The sequence below is a fragment of the Peromyscus leucopus genome, chromosome 8b (assembly GCF_004664715.2).
Source record: "Peromyscus leucopus breed LL Stock chromosome 8b, UCI_PerLeu_2.1, whole genome shotgun sequence".
NCBI classification, from domain to species: domain Eukaryota; kingdom Metazoa; phylum Chordata; class Mammalia; order Rodentia; family Cricetidae; genus Peromyscus; species Peromyscus leucopus.
Genome location: NC_051086.1, coordinates 97,997,457 through 98,011,416, shown reverse-complemented (window position 1 = coordinate 98,011,416; position 13,960 = coordinate 97,997,457). Strand labels below are relative to the sequence as shown.

General features: G+C 46.7%; 1 long non-coding RNA gene across 2 annotated transcripts; it reads left to right on the top strand.

Moving 5' to 3' along the window:
• Positions 1–5,211: 5,211 nt before the first annotated feature.
• Positions 5,212–13,502, top strand: LOC119086952. Of its 2 annotated transcripts, XR_005090366.1 has the most exons (3): positions 5,212–5,418; positions 12,603–12,646; positions 13,338–13,502. It is a non-coding gene; the product is annotated as an uncharacterized LOC119086952 (long non-coding RNA). The 2 variants fall into 2 exon arrangements; XR_005090365.1 differs by lacking the exon at positions 12,603–12,646.
• Positions 13,503–13,960: the final 458 nt, after the last annotated feature.

The following is a 13,960-nucleotide window of genomic DNA, read 5'->3' as shown; positions in this document are numbered from 1 at the left end:
AAGATCATGCAGGAGGTGGGGAGGAATAGGTGGAACCCGCTTTTATAGGTTCCCCTGCACGTGCGCATATGGGCTTACATAGCTACATGATGCATGTGCATGGATTGCATGACCATGCTGTGTGCAGATTATATAATCACGCAGCACACAGATTATGTAGAACGTAAGGCCCTAGGATGACTAAGCATTTGCCTGGCTACTGGACAGCGGATGTTCGGTTGAGTAGCTGGGAGAGTGGCCAGGAATTCTAACACTGGTTTCGGTGCCAACTGTTGGTAATTGGTATTGTCAGTACATTTTTATTGGTTCTCAGGAACTAACAGGAGCCACAGGGTGCCTGGCTGGACCAGGGAACAGGGAGGCCTGAGCTGATCCTTCACTCATCTATGCACCCTGTACCCCAGGAGACTGATGCTCACACCTGGACTGTTGCAGCCAGGGTAAACACTCGACCCCTGAACTGTGTCCACAGCTGAATTAGTTGTCTTGTGTGACAAAGTATCTGAGGAATGCATCTTAGGAAGCAAAGGTTCATTAGGTTCATAGTTGGAGGGTGCAGCCCATCATGGTGGGGAAGGCGTGACGGGAGCTTGAGGCAGCTGGCCATGGGGCATCTGCAGTCCGGGAGTAGAGAGGCATGCATGCTGGTGCTCAGCTTTCTGTCTTCTTCTTATTCAGTTCTGGACCCTTGCCTATGGAATGGAGAGATCCAAATTTAGGGTGAACCTTCCCATCCCAATTAACTCAATGTACAAAACTCACAGTCATGTCCAGAAATGTGTTTCTAAATCTTATCAAATTGATAAATTAACCATCACAACCCCCTTTTTACTTCTTGTTTGGAGGCAAGAAAGGGGAAATACTCCTTTAAAAAGATTCCAATATGTATTTCTTTGAGTAGCACATTTTCTTTTTGTCCTATATTCATTGCATTAGCAGTACTTTTAGAAGGCTTTTTGTTTTTTAAATAAAAGGTCTTATGTAACCTAGCTAGTTTTTAACCTCCCATGCAGTAGAGGATGACCCTGAGTTTCTGATCTTCCTGCCTCCAGCTCCCGAATGCTAGGATTACAGACATGTGGCACCATACCTGGTTTATGCCATTCTGGGGATGGAACCCAGGCTCTCATGAGTGCTAGGCAAGTGCTCCACTGAGTTATACACCCCAGCCCCAAGTGGGCACTTTAAATATTGCTACCACCTTTGTTCTCTGTTTTCCTCATTTTTAAAAGATAAGAACACATAGAATCATACATTTTATATGTGAGACATAGAACATTTACCAAGCATGTGAAGACCCTGATTTGATCCCCAGCACCACACACACACACACACACACACACACACACACACACACACACACACACACACAAACACTCTTTCTCTCTCTGTCTCTCTGTCTCTTTGTCTGTCTGTCTGTCTCCCTCCCTCCCCAGTTTAATCGCTTGAACACATGGGAGTCAATGGCACTGAGAACACTCAGTGTTGCGGCTATTGACACCATCTCCCCAGAACCTGTTTGTCACCAGAGAGGAAACCCAACGCCACAGGCTCCTCCAGCCCGGCCAACTATAGATCCATACCCTCTCTCCTCACAGATTCCCCTCTTCTGGACATTTTTGTATAAATGGAGCCAGGCAATGGGTGACCTCCTTTCGGTTAGCATAGTGTCCTGAGGTACACCAGCACCAGAGCAGGGTCACTGCTCTGCATGAAATGGCTTTCCAACGTACAGCCACCCACACTGTTTTACTTTTCTCAGTGGTTGACGGAACAGGGGTGTCTCTTTCCCGACACTTTTAGCTGTTCTGAACAGCACAGCTGTGAACACTTTGGGTCAAAATTTGTTTTCAATTCTTTTTGGTATAAACCTAGGCATGGAATTACTTGATCATGTAGTTATTTTGCATTTTAGAATTTCCTAATTTGGGGACAATTAGGTCCTTCCTCACTGCCTCTGTGGTCCCTCTGTGCTGCCTCCGAGGCTCCCAGCTCTTGGTACCAAGCTTACTTCTAGACTGAAATGCTCCATCTCCTTTCTTCCAGGCTGTGGGCTATCTATGGCAGACATTCCGTCCTCACTATTTTCAGAGGACCCGCTGTCAGCACCATGCCTGGTTCTGGCACACTGGTAATTCCTGTTTCTATGTTTAATTAGTTTGTTCATTCAATTTATTAGTTGCCTGGTTCATTGGTTTTCAGACAGGACTTCCAGGTTGGCCGGGAACTCACTAGGTAGCCCAGGCAGGCCTTAAACTTGTGACTCCTCCTACCTCAGCCTGCTGTGGGATGGTCTGTATGTCAAATTGCTCTGATTGGTCAATAAATAAAACACTGATTGGCCAGTGGCCAGGCAGGAAGTAGGTGGGACAAGGAGAGAGGAGAATTCTGGGAAGCGGAAGGCTGAGGCAGAGAGACACTGCAGCCGCCGCCATGACTAGCAGCATGTGAAGACGCCGATAAGCCACCAGCCACGTGGCAAGGTATAGATTTATGGAAATGGACTAATTTAAGCTATAAGAACAGTTAGCAAGAAGCCTGCCACGGCCATACAGTTTGTATGCAATATAAGTCTCTGTGTTTACTTGGTTGGGTCTGAGTGGCTGTGGGACTGGCGGGTGACAAAGATTTGTCCTGACTGTGGGCAAAGCAGGAAAACTCTAGCTACAAATGGCGCCCAACGAGAGGGCAAGAGTTTCCACCTAAAACCTGAGAAAAGATTCTAAAACGGAGCTTAAAACAGCTTCCTAATTGTCTCTCTCAAATGAGCAGCAGCTGCTGGTTTGAGTTACTGGTGGGTTCCTGGCGTGTGCGCTTGACCTGCAGTATGGCGGGAATGAGGCCTCTGCAAGTGGCACATTAAGCTGCGTGGTGGATTTAGCCTTTGCTAGTACAAAACAAAAAAAGAGGTTTCTGGGCTACACGCTGCTTGGATAAAAGCACAGACCCAAGATGGCTCCCAGAGCTGGCGGAAAATGTACCACCACCATATTGGGAAGCTGAAGTGGGTGGAGCCAGCAGCCACAGCACCATTTCAGGCTGAAAAGGCTGCAGTTTAAAGCAAAAGGCTCAAGGTAATATAAAAAATAAGCCACATAAAGATGGCTACTACACAGAGAATCTGGATTATGTTCTCTTTGATATTTGTAACTGAAGAAAAACATTTGATTGCAAAAGCTGTTAAGTTATGCCCAAATGTATATTTTAAAGGTACCTTGACTTCAAAATTTGGCTATAAGGATATGTTGCTTTGGAAAAGAGGCTCTGCTTTTGTTTCTACAGAAAGCCAGAGGCTATGGATTTGTTCCAGATTAAGATACATCAGGTTTGACCAGCCAAGACCACCTGAAAGGTCTCCGATGACACCATGGCCCAGATGATGCAATATCCAGAATCGTTTCAAGGCAACTGGCTCAGACGATACAGCCTCATGGACTACTCCATGATCCTAAAATTTTCTTTGTGTCCCCTTAAGATACAGCGCCCCCCTCCAGCAGGAAGTAGTAAGAGAAGCTATGCCCAAATTCCCAAATATACCAAGCTGACTTTGGAGATGTGTAAAAGTTAAAACCTTCCTTTTAAAAAAAAGAAAGGGGAAGTGCTGTGGGACGGTCTGTATGTCAAATTGCTCTGATTGGTCAATAAATAAAACACTGATTGGCCAGTGGCCAGGCAGGAAGTAGGTGGGACAAGGAGAGAGGAGAATTCTGGGAAGCGGAAGGCTGAGGCAGAGAGACACTGCAGCCGCCGCCATGACTAGCAGCATATGAAGACGCCAGTAAGCCACCAGCCACGTGGCAAGGTATAGATTTATGGAAATGGACTAATTTAAGCTATAAGAACAGTTAGCAAGAAGCCTGCCACGGCCATACAGTTTGTATGCAATATAAGTCTCTGTGTTTACTTGGTTGGGTCTGAGTGGCTGTGGGACTGGCGGGTGACAAAGATTTGTCCTGACTGTGGGCAAAGCAGGAAAACTCTAGCTACATCAGCCTCTCAAGTGCTGAGGTTACAGGTGTGCACTGCCACCATACCTAGCTCCAGTCTACATTTAGGAAATGACCCCGTCACCCTATGACATCATCTCCCGGTAAATTTCTGGGTAAATTTCGTTCCCTGTAACCTCTCTAGAGAGAAGTAAAGACACAGGAAAACTGGGGGCATTAAAAGCATGAGTGGGAAGGAGAGTCGTCTGCACCAGCCATGCCACCCACAAGGCTGAGTGCTCACTGGGTACCAGCACTTGGAATAAACTCTCCCTGGCACCCTTGCTAGAAAAGCGTCCTGCAGAGCCGTGTGGCAAACACCCCAGAGAGATCTGCATCTCCTCAGCAGCTGTGAATTAGAGCCTGACCCATACAACAGAGGAGAAACCCTTGCCAAATGTGCCCTCGAGGACCCCCAACATTCCCCCATTCCTTTCATTCTGTCAGCAAGCATTGATGGAACAGCTACTACATGCTGGGTCCTGCCCTCAGTGCTACTCTTAAATGAGTTCTCAACCCAAGGGATGCACGTGTCCTACTTTCATGGACCACTGAGTTTGATGGATGAGAAGAACACGAACAAATGCTTATTCAAATAGAAACTGAATGCACTGTGCTAAATGTGACCAAAACTGAGGACCCCCCAGGTACTGTAGGGAGAGAGATGCCAAGGGAGCCCAATCTAGGTTGGAATCAGGGAGGGCTTTGCTGGGGATGGATGTTTCAGACTGAGCCTGGTGGGGAAAGGGAGCCATTGAGGGGAGGGTGGGGTGTGAAAGGAGGAGGCAGAGGACTTGGGTAAAGCTCTGAGAATGCCCTGGTGCTTCAAGTAGCTGAGTTGAGGAAGGCCAGGGGCAGGCCATGAACTGAGGCTAGGAGGCTCGTGGAGGGCTGAGGCTGGAGTCAGATTGAACTGGGTCTTGTAGATTAGATTAAGGTCTTGCCATTTATTCAAAAGGCTGTGGGAGACCCTGCTCGTTTTTGTGCTAATAAAGTGGCTGGTAGTTGCCCATTGATAGAGCCCCCAAGATGGCATCCACCGATCCTCACTGCCTGGTGCTTTTACCCTTGGGGAAGTCCACTCCCAACTTTCCTACACAGGATTAGACTTTAATACCAATAGAATATGGCAGGGATGATTGTATATCATAATATGTTAGGTCATGAAAGACTCCCATTTTTACTTCTCTTGAGTCATGCACTGTAGGGGAGCCAGCCCTGTTATCAGGACACCCTGGCAGTTTCCAGAAAGACTCGTGGTGAGAAACAGAGTCTCCAGCCAGCAGCCACAAGGGAATTTAGGATGAGTCCTCCAGCCTTGTGGTGGCTGCAGCCTACTCTGTGGCCTGACCATGACATCCTAAGAGACCCTCAGCCACACAATCAGCTTCAGCTTAAGCCATCCCAGGATGCTGACTTCAGAACCATGATGGTAAGCATTTGTTTTAAATTGTCAAATTTTAGAGCAATTTGTAGCACAGCAACAGATATTATAGCCACAAGTATTTTCTAATTCAAGTTCTTCAATTAACAATTGAAAAACTACTACTGAAGAGAAATCACAAGTAGGTTTTTTTTTTGTTGTTGTTGTTTTTAGACAGAATCTCATGTAGAGACCAGGTTGGTCTCAAAGTTCCTATGTAGCCAAAGGTGACCTTAAACTACTGATTCTCTTCTTCCTTCCTTCCTTCCTTCCTTCCTTCCTTCCTTCCTTCCTTCCTCCCTCCCTCCCTCCCTCCCTCCCTCCCTCCCTCCCTTCCTTCCTCCCTCCCTCCCCTCTTCCCTCCCTCCCTTCCTCCCTTCCTCCCTTTATTTATTTACTTAATTTTTGGAGACAGGGTTTCTCTGTGTAACAATCCTGGCTGTCCTGGAACTCTCTCTGTAGACCAGGCTAGCCTCGAACTCATAGAGATCCACCTCCCGAGTACTGGCATTAAGGGCGTGTGCCACCACTGCCTGGCTCTGCACCTACTTCCTAACTGCTGGGATTATAGAAATGCACCACTCTGCTGGGTTTATGTGGCACTGGGGAATCAAACCCACAGGTTCTTGAGTACCAGGCAAGCACCGTAGCAACTGAATGACATGTCCAGCCCCTAACCTTTGATCTTTATTGAAATGTCTTACGATATATTAACTAGATGGATCTAATTATTCCATATTATGTTGTGCATTAGTCAGGGTTCTCAAGAGTAACAGAACTCACAGGACGAATCTCTATATACAAAGAGAAAGGGGGTTGATTAGAATGACTTACAAGCTGCGGTCCAGCCAGTCCAACCATGGCCGGCTGTGGACGGAAGTTCAAGCATGCAGTAGTTAGTTGCTCAGCCACGAGGCTGGATGTCTCTGCTGATCTTCAGTAGATGCTGGAATCCTGAAGAAGTAGGCTCTAATGCCAGTGAAGGAACAGACATGCTAGTGAGGTGAGGACAAGCAGGCAAAGAGAGATCCTGGGCCCGGCTTGAGCATTTGAAACCCCAAAGCCCACCCCCAGTGACACACCCTCTCCAACAAAGCCACACCTCCTAGTCCCTGTGAAGTAGCACCTAATGACTAAACCCTCACATCTATGGCCTATGAGGGCCATTCCTATTCAAACCTCCACGGGTTGAGAGTCATAAAAGCACTTTACATCCACTGGGTATAGCGGAGCATGTCTTTTATCCCAGCTCTTGGGAGGCAGAGGCAGGAGGATCTTTATGAGTTCCAGGACAGCCTGGTCTACATAGAGAGTTCCAAGGCAGCCAGGACTGCACAGACAGACCCTGTCTCAATCCTTCACTCCCTGTCGAAATAAGCAAAATAAAATTGAAAGAAAGAAAAAATCAAAACAAAGAAGGTTGGGGACGTGGGGGTCTACAATCTGATTTTTGTAAAAATACACGCACACGTGTACAGGAAACGGTAGGGCAAGCCTTTGCACAGCACAATGTCTCTTACTTCCTTCTTGAGATGGTCACCCACTGTCTGAATGTCTTTCCAGTCAGGGTGTAGAAAAGCTTCATAATGCTGCTCCAGCACACTAGCTCCAAAACCTTGATAATAGGCCCTCCGAGGAGAGCTGGAGGCAGGGTATTCAAATCGAGCCCCTTACATTCTTTGCCTGAGGCCTCAGAACATGCTGGCACAGTGCATTTCCAGTGACTCCTGTGCCCCCCCCCTTGCCTTTCTTGTTATTTATTTATTATTGATCAGCAGCAGCATTATTGTTTTATTGTTTTCACATGCAAAGGAACCACAGCCAAGGCCTTGCACCTGCTGGGTAGGCACTCTACCATAGGCCATCTACCCAGCCCCTAAAGCCTGAACTTCTACCAAGTCTCCAAGTGCCCCAGAGGTGGCTGCTGGTTCAGGGGCCTCACTAGAATTAGACCAGCCCTGGACTTAGACCTCAGAGTTCTGGGAGCAAATCCTGCCTTTGTTCCTATTTGTGCCTTGAGAAATACACCTATCTACCTTAAGGTCTGTATGTAGAGTGTGGAGACAGAGCTGGAATGTTAAAAATGACCCCTGCAGAGATGGCTCACCAGTTAAAGGCCCCAGCTACTTTCCTAGAGGATCCAGGTTGGTGTCCCAGCAACTGGTGGCTCACAATGATTTTAACTCCAGTTCCAAGGGATCCAGTGCCGTCTTCTGGCCATTTAATTGCACATGGTGCACAGATATACATGCAAGCAAAACGCTTATACACATAACATAATAAAATTTTAAAATAAAAACAAATTTAAAAAAGGAAAGCAATATTTAAAAATAAAATAAAATCCTGGTATGGTGGCATATGCTTTTAATCCCAGCACTCAGGAGGCAGAGATAGATGGATCTCTGTGAGTTCAAGGCCACTCTATAGCCTGGTCTATAGAGTGAGTCCCAGGACAGTCAGAGCCACGTAGTGAGACTCTGTCTTGAAAAAAACAAAATAAGAAAAAATGAAATAAACAAACAAATAAATAAATAGAATTACTCCGTGGTCCCTGAGTCTCTTCAGACACTGAAAGGGCCCTTTAGATGGCTTTTTAGGTCATTCCCCTGCGACCCCCACCCAGGCTCACAGTAATCTCCCCTGATTATCATTTGTTGAATTCTTGTAGCACTCCTTGGCTATATCTCTGCCGTGCCTATTACTACCAGCAGGTGGCAGCAGAGGACCAGGAGCGTCCCAGAGGGAGGCTTCTAACCAATTCCTTGACAAGTTGGTATTTGTAATTTATTAGGGCTATTATTTCTTTGTTTTGTTTTTTGAGACAGGGTTTCTCTGTGTAGCTTTGCGCCTTTCCTGGAACTCACAAGGCAGGCCCAGGCTGGCCTTGAACTCACAGAGATCCGCCTAGCTCTGCCTCCCCAGTGCTGGGATTAAAGGCGTGCGCCATTTTGCCTCCATGAATGGTCTGTGCACCACGTGTGTGCGTGGTACCTTCATAGGCCAGAAGATGGAGTTGGATCCAACAGGTGGGTATTTGTAAATTAAGTGCGTGCGTGCGTGGTGTGTGTGTGTGTGTGTGTGTGTGTGTGTGTGTGTGTGTGTGTGTGTGTATACCAGGGATTGAAAAGAGGCTCTCTCGCAGGGCGGTGGTGGCTCACACCTTTAATCCCAGCACTCGGGAGACAGAGGCAGGGGGATCTCTGTGAGTTCGAGGCCAGCCTGGTCTCCAAAGTGAGTTCCAGGAAAGGCACCAAAACTACACAGAAAAACCCTGTCTCGAAAAGCCAGAAAAAGAAAGAAAGAAAGGAAGGAAGGAAACAGGCTCTCTCAAAGCCAGGCAAGCCCTCTACCCTTGAACTACATTCTCAATCCTTAAAAAATATTTTAATTTTGAGACAGAGTCCACTAAGTTGCTGAGGCTGGCCTCAAACTTACCCTCTAGCTCTGGCAGTACTTGAACTCGTGATTTCCTTATTCAGCCTCTCTAGAAGCTGGAATTCCAGGTATATGTATCAACAGGCCTAACTTCTTTTCCTTCCTTCCTTCCTTCCTTCCTTCCTTCCTTCCTTCCTTCCTTCCTTCCTCCCTCCCTCCCTCCCTCCCTCCCTGCCTCCCTTCCTTCCTTCCTTCCTTCCTTCCTTCCTTCCTTCCTTCCTTCCTTCCTTCCTTCCTTCCTTCCTTCCTTCCTCTTATTCTGGTACAGAGTTTCATTATGCAGTTCACACTGTCCTCAAACTTTGGTTCATCTCCTGGGTAGCTGGGTTCCACACATGTACAACCACAGCTAGCTACTTGTAAACCTTTTAAGCTCTCATTTAATAGGTATAAGACAAACCGCACAAATTTTAATTCACAGTCTTTCTCTTTCTTAGGATCTAGATTCCAGCATTTCAGTATTATGCCACTGGCGTCGGAGCTCAGAATTGAAAATGGGTCATTGTGAGGCACCCCAGTACATGTCTGTTGAAAGCAAATATTCTTGGTATCACAAAAAGAAACACGTGAACAAAGTGAAAGTAACCCAGCAAGGCAGTTATTGTAAAAAGGGCACTGCATGGCAGAAGGTAGGCTAGCCAGCACACTGGCAGGAAGTTCACTTAGCTTTTATTCCAAGGCAGGTGACAATCGTTTCTTTTCCTCATTGACTGGGTCTGACCTCACAGTCTTCTGCGGTTGGCTAGTTTTAATAGACTCGGCAGCCAGGCTTGGTGGTGGAGGCCTTTAATCCCAGCAGAGGTGGGAAGATCTCTGTGACTGCAAGGACTGTTTGCTCTACATACTGAGCTCCAGGATCAGAAGAAAGGAGGAGGAGGAAGACGAAGATGAAGAAGAAAGAAGGAGGAGGAAGAAGGGGAAGGAGAGGGAAGGGAGGAACAAGGGGAAGAAGAATTGGTATAAAGGAAATGAAGGAAATACAGAAAGAGCCGACTACTGCAGGCCTTTAAGCTCATTAAGTTCTCAGAATGGGGGAGGGACATTTCCTAAATAGATTTTTGCAGGGTTCTGGCTTTTTATTTTATTTAGTAATTTATTGTTTGTTTGGTTTTGGTTGGGGAGACTCAAAGACTTGAATTCCTTTGCATAAAAGTTTTACACAGTGGGGATTTATGGGATACTGGCTCTCAGTGGGGTAGCCACCTTTGATAGGAAAAAAAAAAGCCCATTTGTCAAGATGTCTACAGTCCCATCATCCAGGAAGCTGAGGTTGGAGGATCAAGATCTAAGGCCAACCTGGCCCATACAGAGCCTGTCTAAAAAAGTAAAATAAACTGGGCATGGTGATGTACATCTTTAATCCCAGCACTTGGGAAGCAGAGATCCACTCACAGGTGGATCTCTGTGAGTTCAAGGCCAGCCTGATCTACATAGTGAGACTCTGTCTCAAAAGCAAATGGACAGTGAATAAATAAATAAAATAAAAAGTCAGAAACCCGGGCTGGAGAGATGGCTCAGCCGTTAAAGGCTAGGCTCACAACCAAAAATATAAGAGTTCGGTTCCCAGCACCCATGGCTGTCTCTCCAGCCATTAAAAAAGAAAAAAAAAAAAAAAAAGTCAGAAACCCCTTACCTGGCACCTAGCTCACCCTCAGACACTAACTTTAGAGTTCCAGTCTTTCTGAGGGTCAAGGGTGAAGCATACTGGGAATCCAGAGCCAAGAGGGAGGAGGCAGCCAGCCTTTGGATCAGGTTAAAATTGGGCCCACCTCTTTCTTTCACATCCATTGTTACAATCTGAGGGAGCAGAGTCCTGTTTTACACACGTAGCAGGTAGCACACCTTTAATCCCAGCACTCGGGAGGCAGAGGCAGGCAGATCTCGGAGTTTGAGTCCAGTCTGGTCTTCAGAGCAAGTTCCAGGACACCGTGGGCTACACAGAGAAACCCTGTCTCGAAAAACAAAACAAAACAAAGAACTATTTTAAACATGTGGAAATCCATTGAGGCCGGCTCCATGGCGTGGCCCTCGTCTTGTGAATCAGCAGAGCTGAGGCTGCGGGAGTTAACTCTGCACCCCTCTGCCTCTCCCTTGAGTGATCCCGGGTTTATTTTTAGGCTGCAGACATATCCCCATTAGGGGCCGTGTTGGCTTGCTCCCTTGTTTTTCTTTTTCCTGGAACTAACTCCTCAGTGTTCTTATTAAGGTTACCTGGCTCCACCATGGTCAGTGGACTCTAGAACGGCTACCCAGACAGCCCGCTGGCTTGGTGAGAGCTGAAGAAAACAGAAAACTTTGGTTTTTTTAGGGTTGGGGGTAGAGCCAGAGCCTGTCCTTGCTAGGCAAGTGCTCTGCCACTGAGCAACCCAGCCCCAAACAGGAAATTAATAAACAGCGATTGATGATCGAGAGAAACTGCTGGGAGGCTTTGTTTCCACTCCTGCAGGTCTGCTCCTGATTTATAACACACTTCCTCATCTCTGAGGTGGCCTCAAACCTCTGCTCAGGAGACTGCCCAGGCCACCTTGTACCTCCCTGTTAGGCTGAGTGTGGACTTTTTTATGCCACCAGGCTTTTCATGGCATTCATCATGTGCTAACACACTGTATAACATATATGTTCATTACACTTGGCTTATTCCTGTGAGTGTTATTCATTAAGCAGCACTATTTACCATGTGAGAAAAGCCACGAGGCAAAACAAAACCCACTGTAAGAGTTTATTAAGGGAAGGGAACAGAAGGGATGTGCATAGGTCTATGGAATGATCGTGCAGGAAAAAGGGGGAGGGATACGTGGGATCTGCTTTTATTGGTTCTGCCTGCACATGCGCATATGGGCTTATGTAGCTATGCCACGCATGCACATAGATTACATGATCACGCTGCACGCAGATTATGTGATCATGCAGCACACAGATTACGTAAGAGGTAAGGCCCTGGGATGACTAAGCATCTTGCTTGGCTACTGGACAGGGCATTTGCGGTCATGTAGCTGGGGGAGTGGCTAGGAATTCTAACAGTGAGTACTATGAGGCTATGATTATATTTCCTATCTTGAGCATGAGCTCTGTGAAAACTCTCCTTTTTCCCCTGATTCTTTATTGCTGTATCCACAGAGCCTAAAAGAATGACTATCACAAAAGGAACTCAATACTGGGTGGTGGTGGCACATGCCTTTAATCCCAGCACTGGGAAGGCAGAAGCAGGTGGGTCTCTGAGTCTGAGGCCAACCTGGTCTACAGAGTGAGTTTCAGGACAGCCAAAGCTACATAGAGAAACCCTGTCTTGAAAAACTAAAAAAAAAGTACTCAATAATAAATGAATGAATGATTGAATAAGTAAAAGCATGGGCAAACACATGAGCTGCCTTCATTGTTACAAGTCACACATGAACTGGACCTACAAGAGAAATATTGTCCTGTGGGCAAGTGAAATTCATACCCTGACATGTGGAGACATGTGACCAACCATGACAGGTATTTACACGTTTTTGAGACACAGTCTCACGATATAATTCTGATTGGCCTGGAACTCTCCATGTAGACCAGGCTGGCTGTAGCTCACAGAGATCCACCTGCCTCTGCCTCTGGAGTGCTGGGATTGAAGGTGTGATGGGGCCACCATGCTCGGCAGAGACATCTTTGTGTGAGGTTCATGTCAGGCAGCGCCTGCTTTCCCTGGTTAGTCTAGCTAGAAGTTTGCTAATTTGTTTGTATGTTTATTTATTTATTATTTTATTTTTATTCTTTTGAGATAGGGTCTCACTCTGAAGCTCCAGCTGTGCTAGATGATGTAGATCAGGTGAGCCTTGAACTCACACAGACTTGCCTGCTTCTGCCTACTGAGTCCTGGGATTAAAGGCGTGCTCCTGACTGTTTTCCTTCCATTTTCTAGTCTGTTCCACTTATTTCTGCTCTGATCCTCATTATTTCCCTCCTTCTGCTTGTTATGTCCAGATCCTGGGGACCCCCCAAAAGCCCCCATGGAGACCAAATCCCACGTGTAACGGCAAAGAGCCTTTATTTTCAAGCTCTGAGCTTGGTCTCTCTGTCCAACGCAGCGGTAAGAGCAGAGAGCCCTGAGCTCAGGCAGGGTAGGTTTTTGTTTTTGTTTTTTTTTTTTTTTTAAATCATAGCAGAGGTTGGAATGAGGGGATTTCCAGGGCTCAGGACCCTAACTGGTTGACATTTGTCTAGGGGTATCTGTAAACAGAAATAGGTGTGTGCTAGACTCAGGGACACCTGGCCACCTTATCTAGCCTTATCTACTGGTTGGAAGTTTGGGATGTCAGATACTTCCCCTAAGATGTAGGCCCTCCCTGGGTGGGGTCAGTTTATGGGTTTTCCTGGGTCTGGGTGCTGCTTGCCAGTAAGCCTGTCACAGAAGCTGTGTCTGGGACTCTAAGCCTGTCGTGGCAGCTGTGTGGTCAAGCTGTTTTGGGGTCCCCGCTACACTGCTAACTTTGGATTTTTTTTTCCTCTTCAAATCCCAGGCTCAATGGATCCTTCTCTCTCAGCCCCCACCACACTGAGACTGTCAGCCTGCTCCTGTTCGGTTCCTGGAGGTGAAATGTCAAGCTGCCAGATTTTCCTTCTCTTGCAATGTCTATTGGTCCATGAACAAGAGCCTGGGTAACAATAAACTACCCCTGCCTCAATGCATGTATTTTTCATTTCTGCAGGGCTGGGGATGGAACTCAAGGTTTCCTTCAGGCTGGGTAAACACCCAACCCCTGAATTACATCCTAGCTATCTTGCAAACTTTGACATGTTGTTTGTTTGTTTGTTTGTTAGTCTGTGGACATGTTTAACTTTAATTTCATTTATTTTTTCAAGAGAGGAGCTCTCTGGGTAGCTCTGACTGTCCTGGGACTCACTCTGTAGACCAGGCTGGCCTAGAACTCACAGAGATTTGCCTGCCTCTGCCTCCTGAGTGCTGGGACTAAAGGGGTGTGCCACCACCAACCCACTATATTAAATATCCTTAAGAAGCAAAAACTGGAAAAAAAAATGATTTGGGTGGTGGTAGTGCATGCCTTTAATTCCAGTATTCGGGAGGCAGAGGCCAGCCTGGTCTACAGAGTGAGTTCCAGGACAGCCAGGGCTACACAGAAAA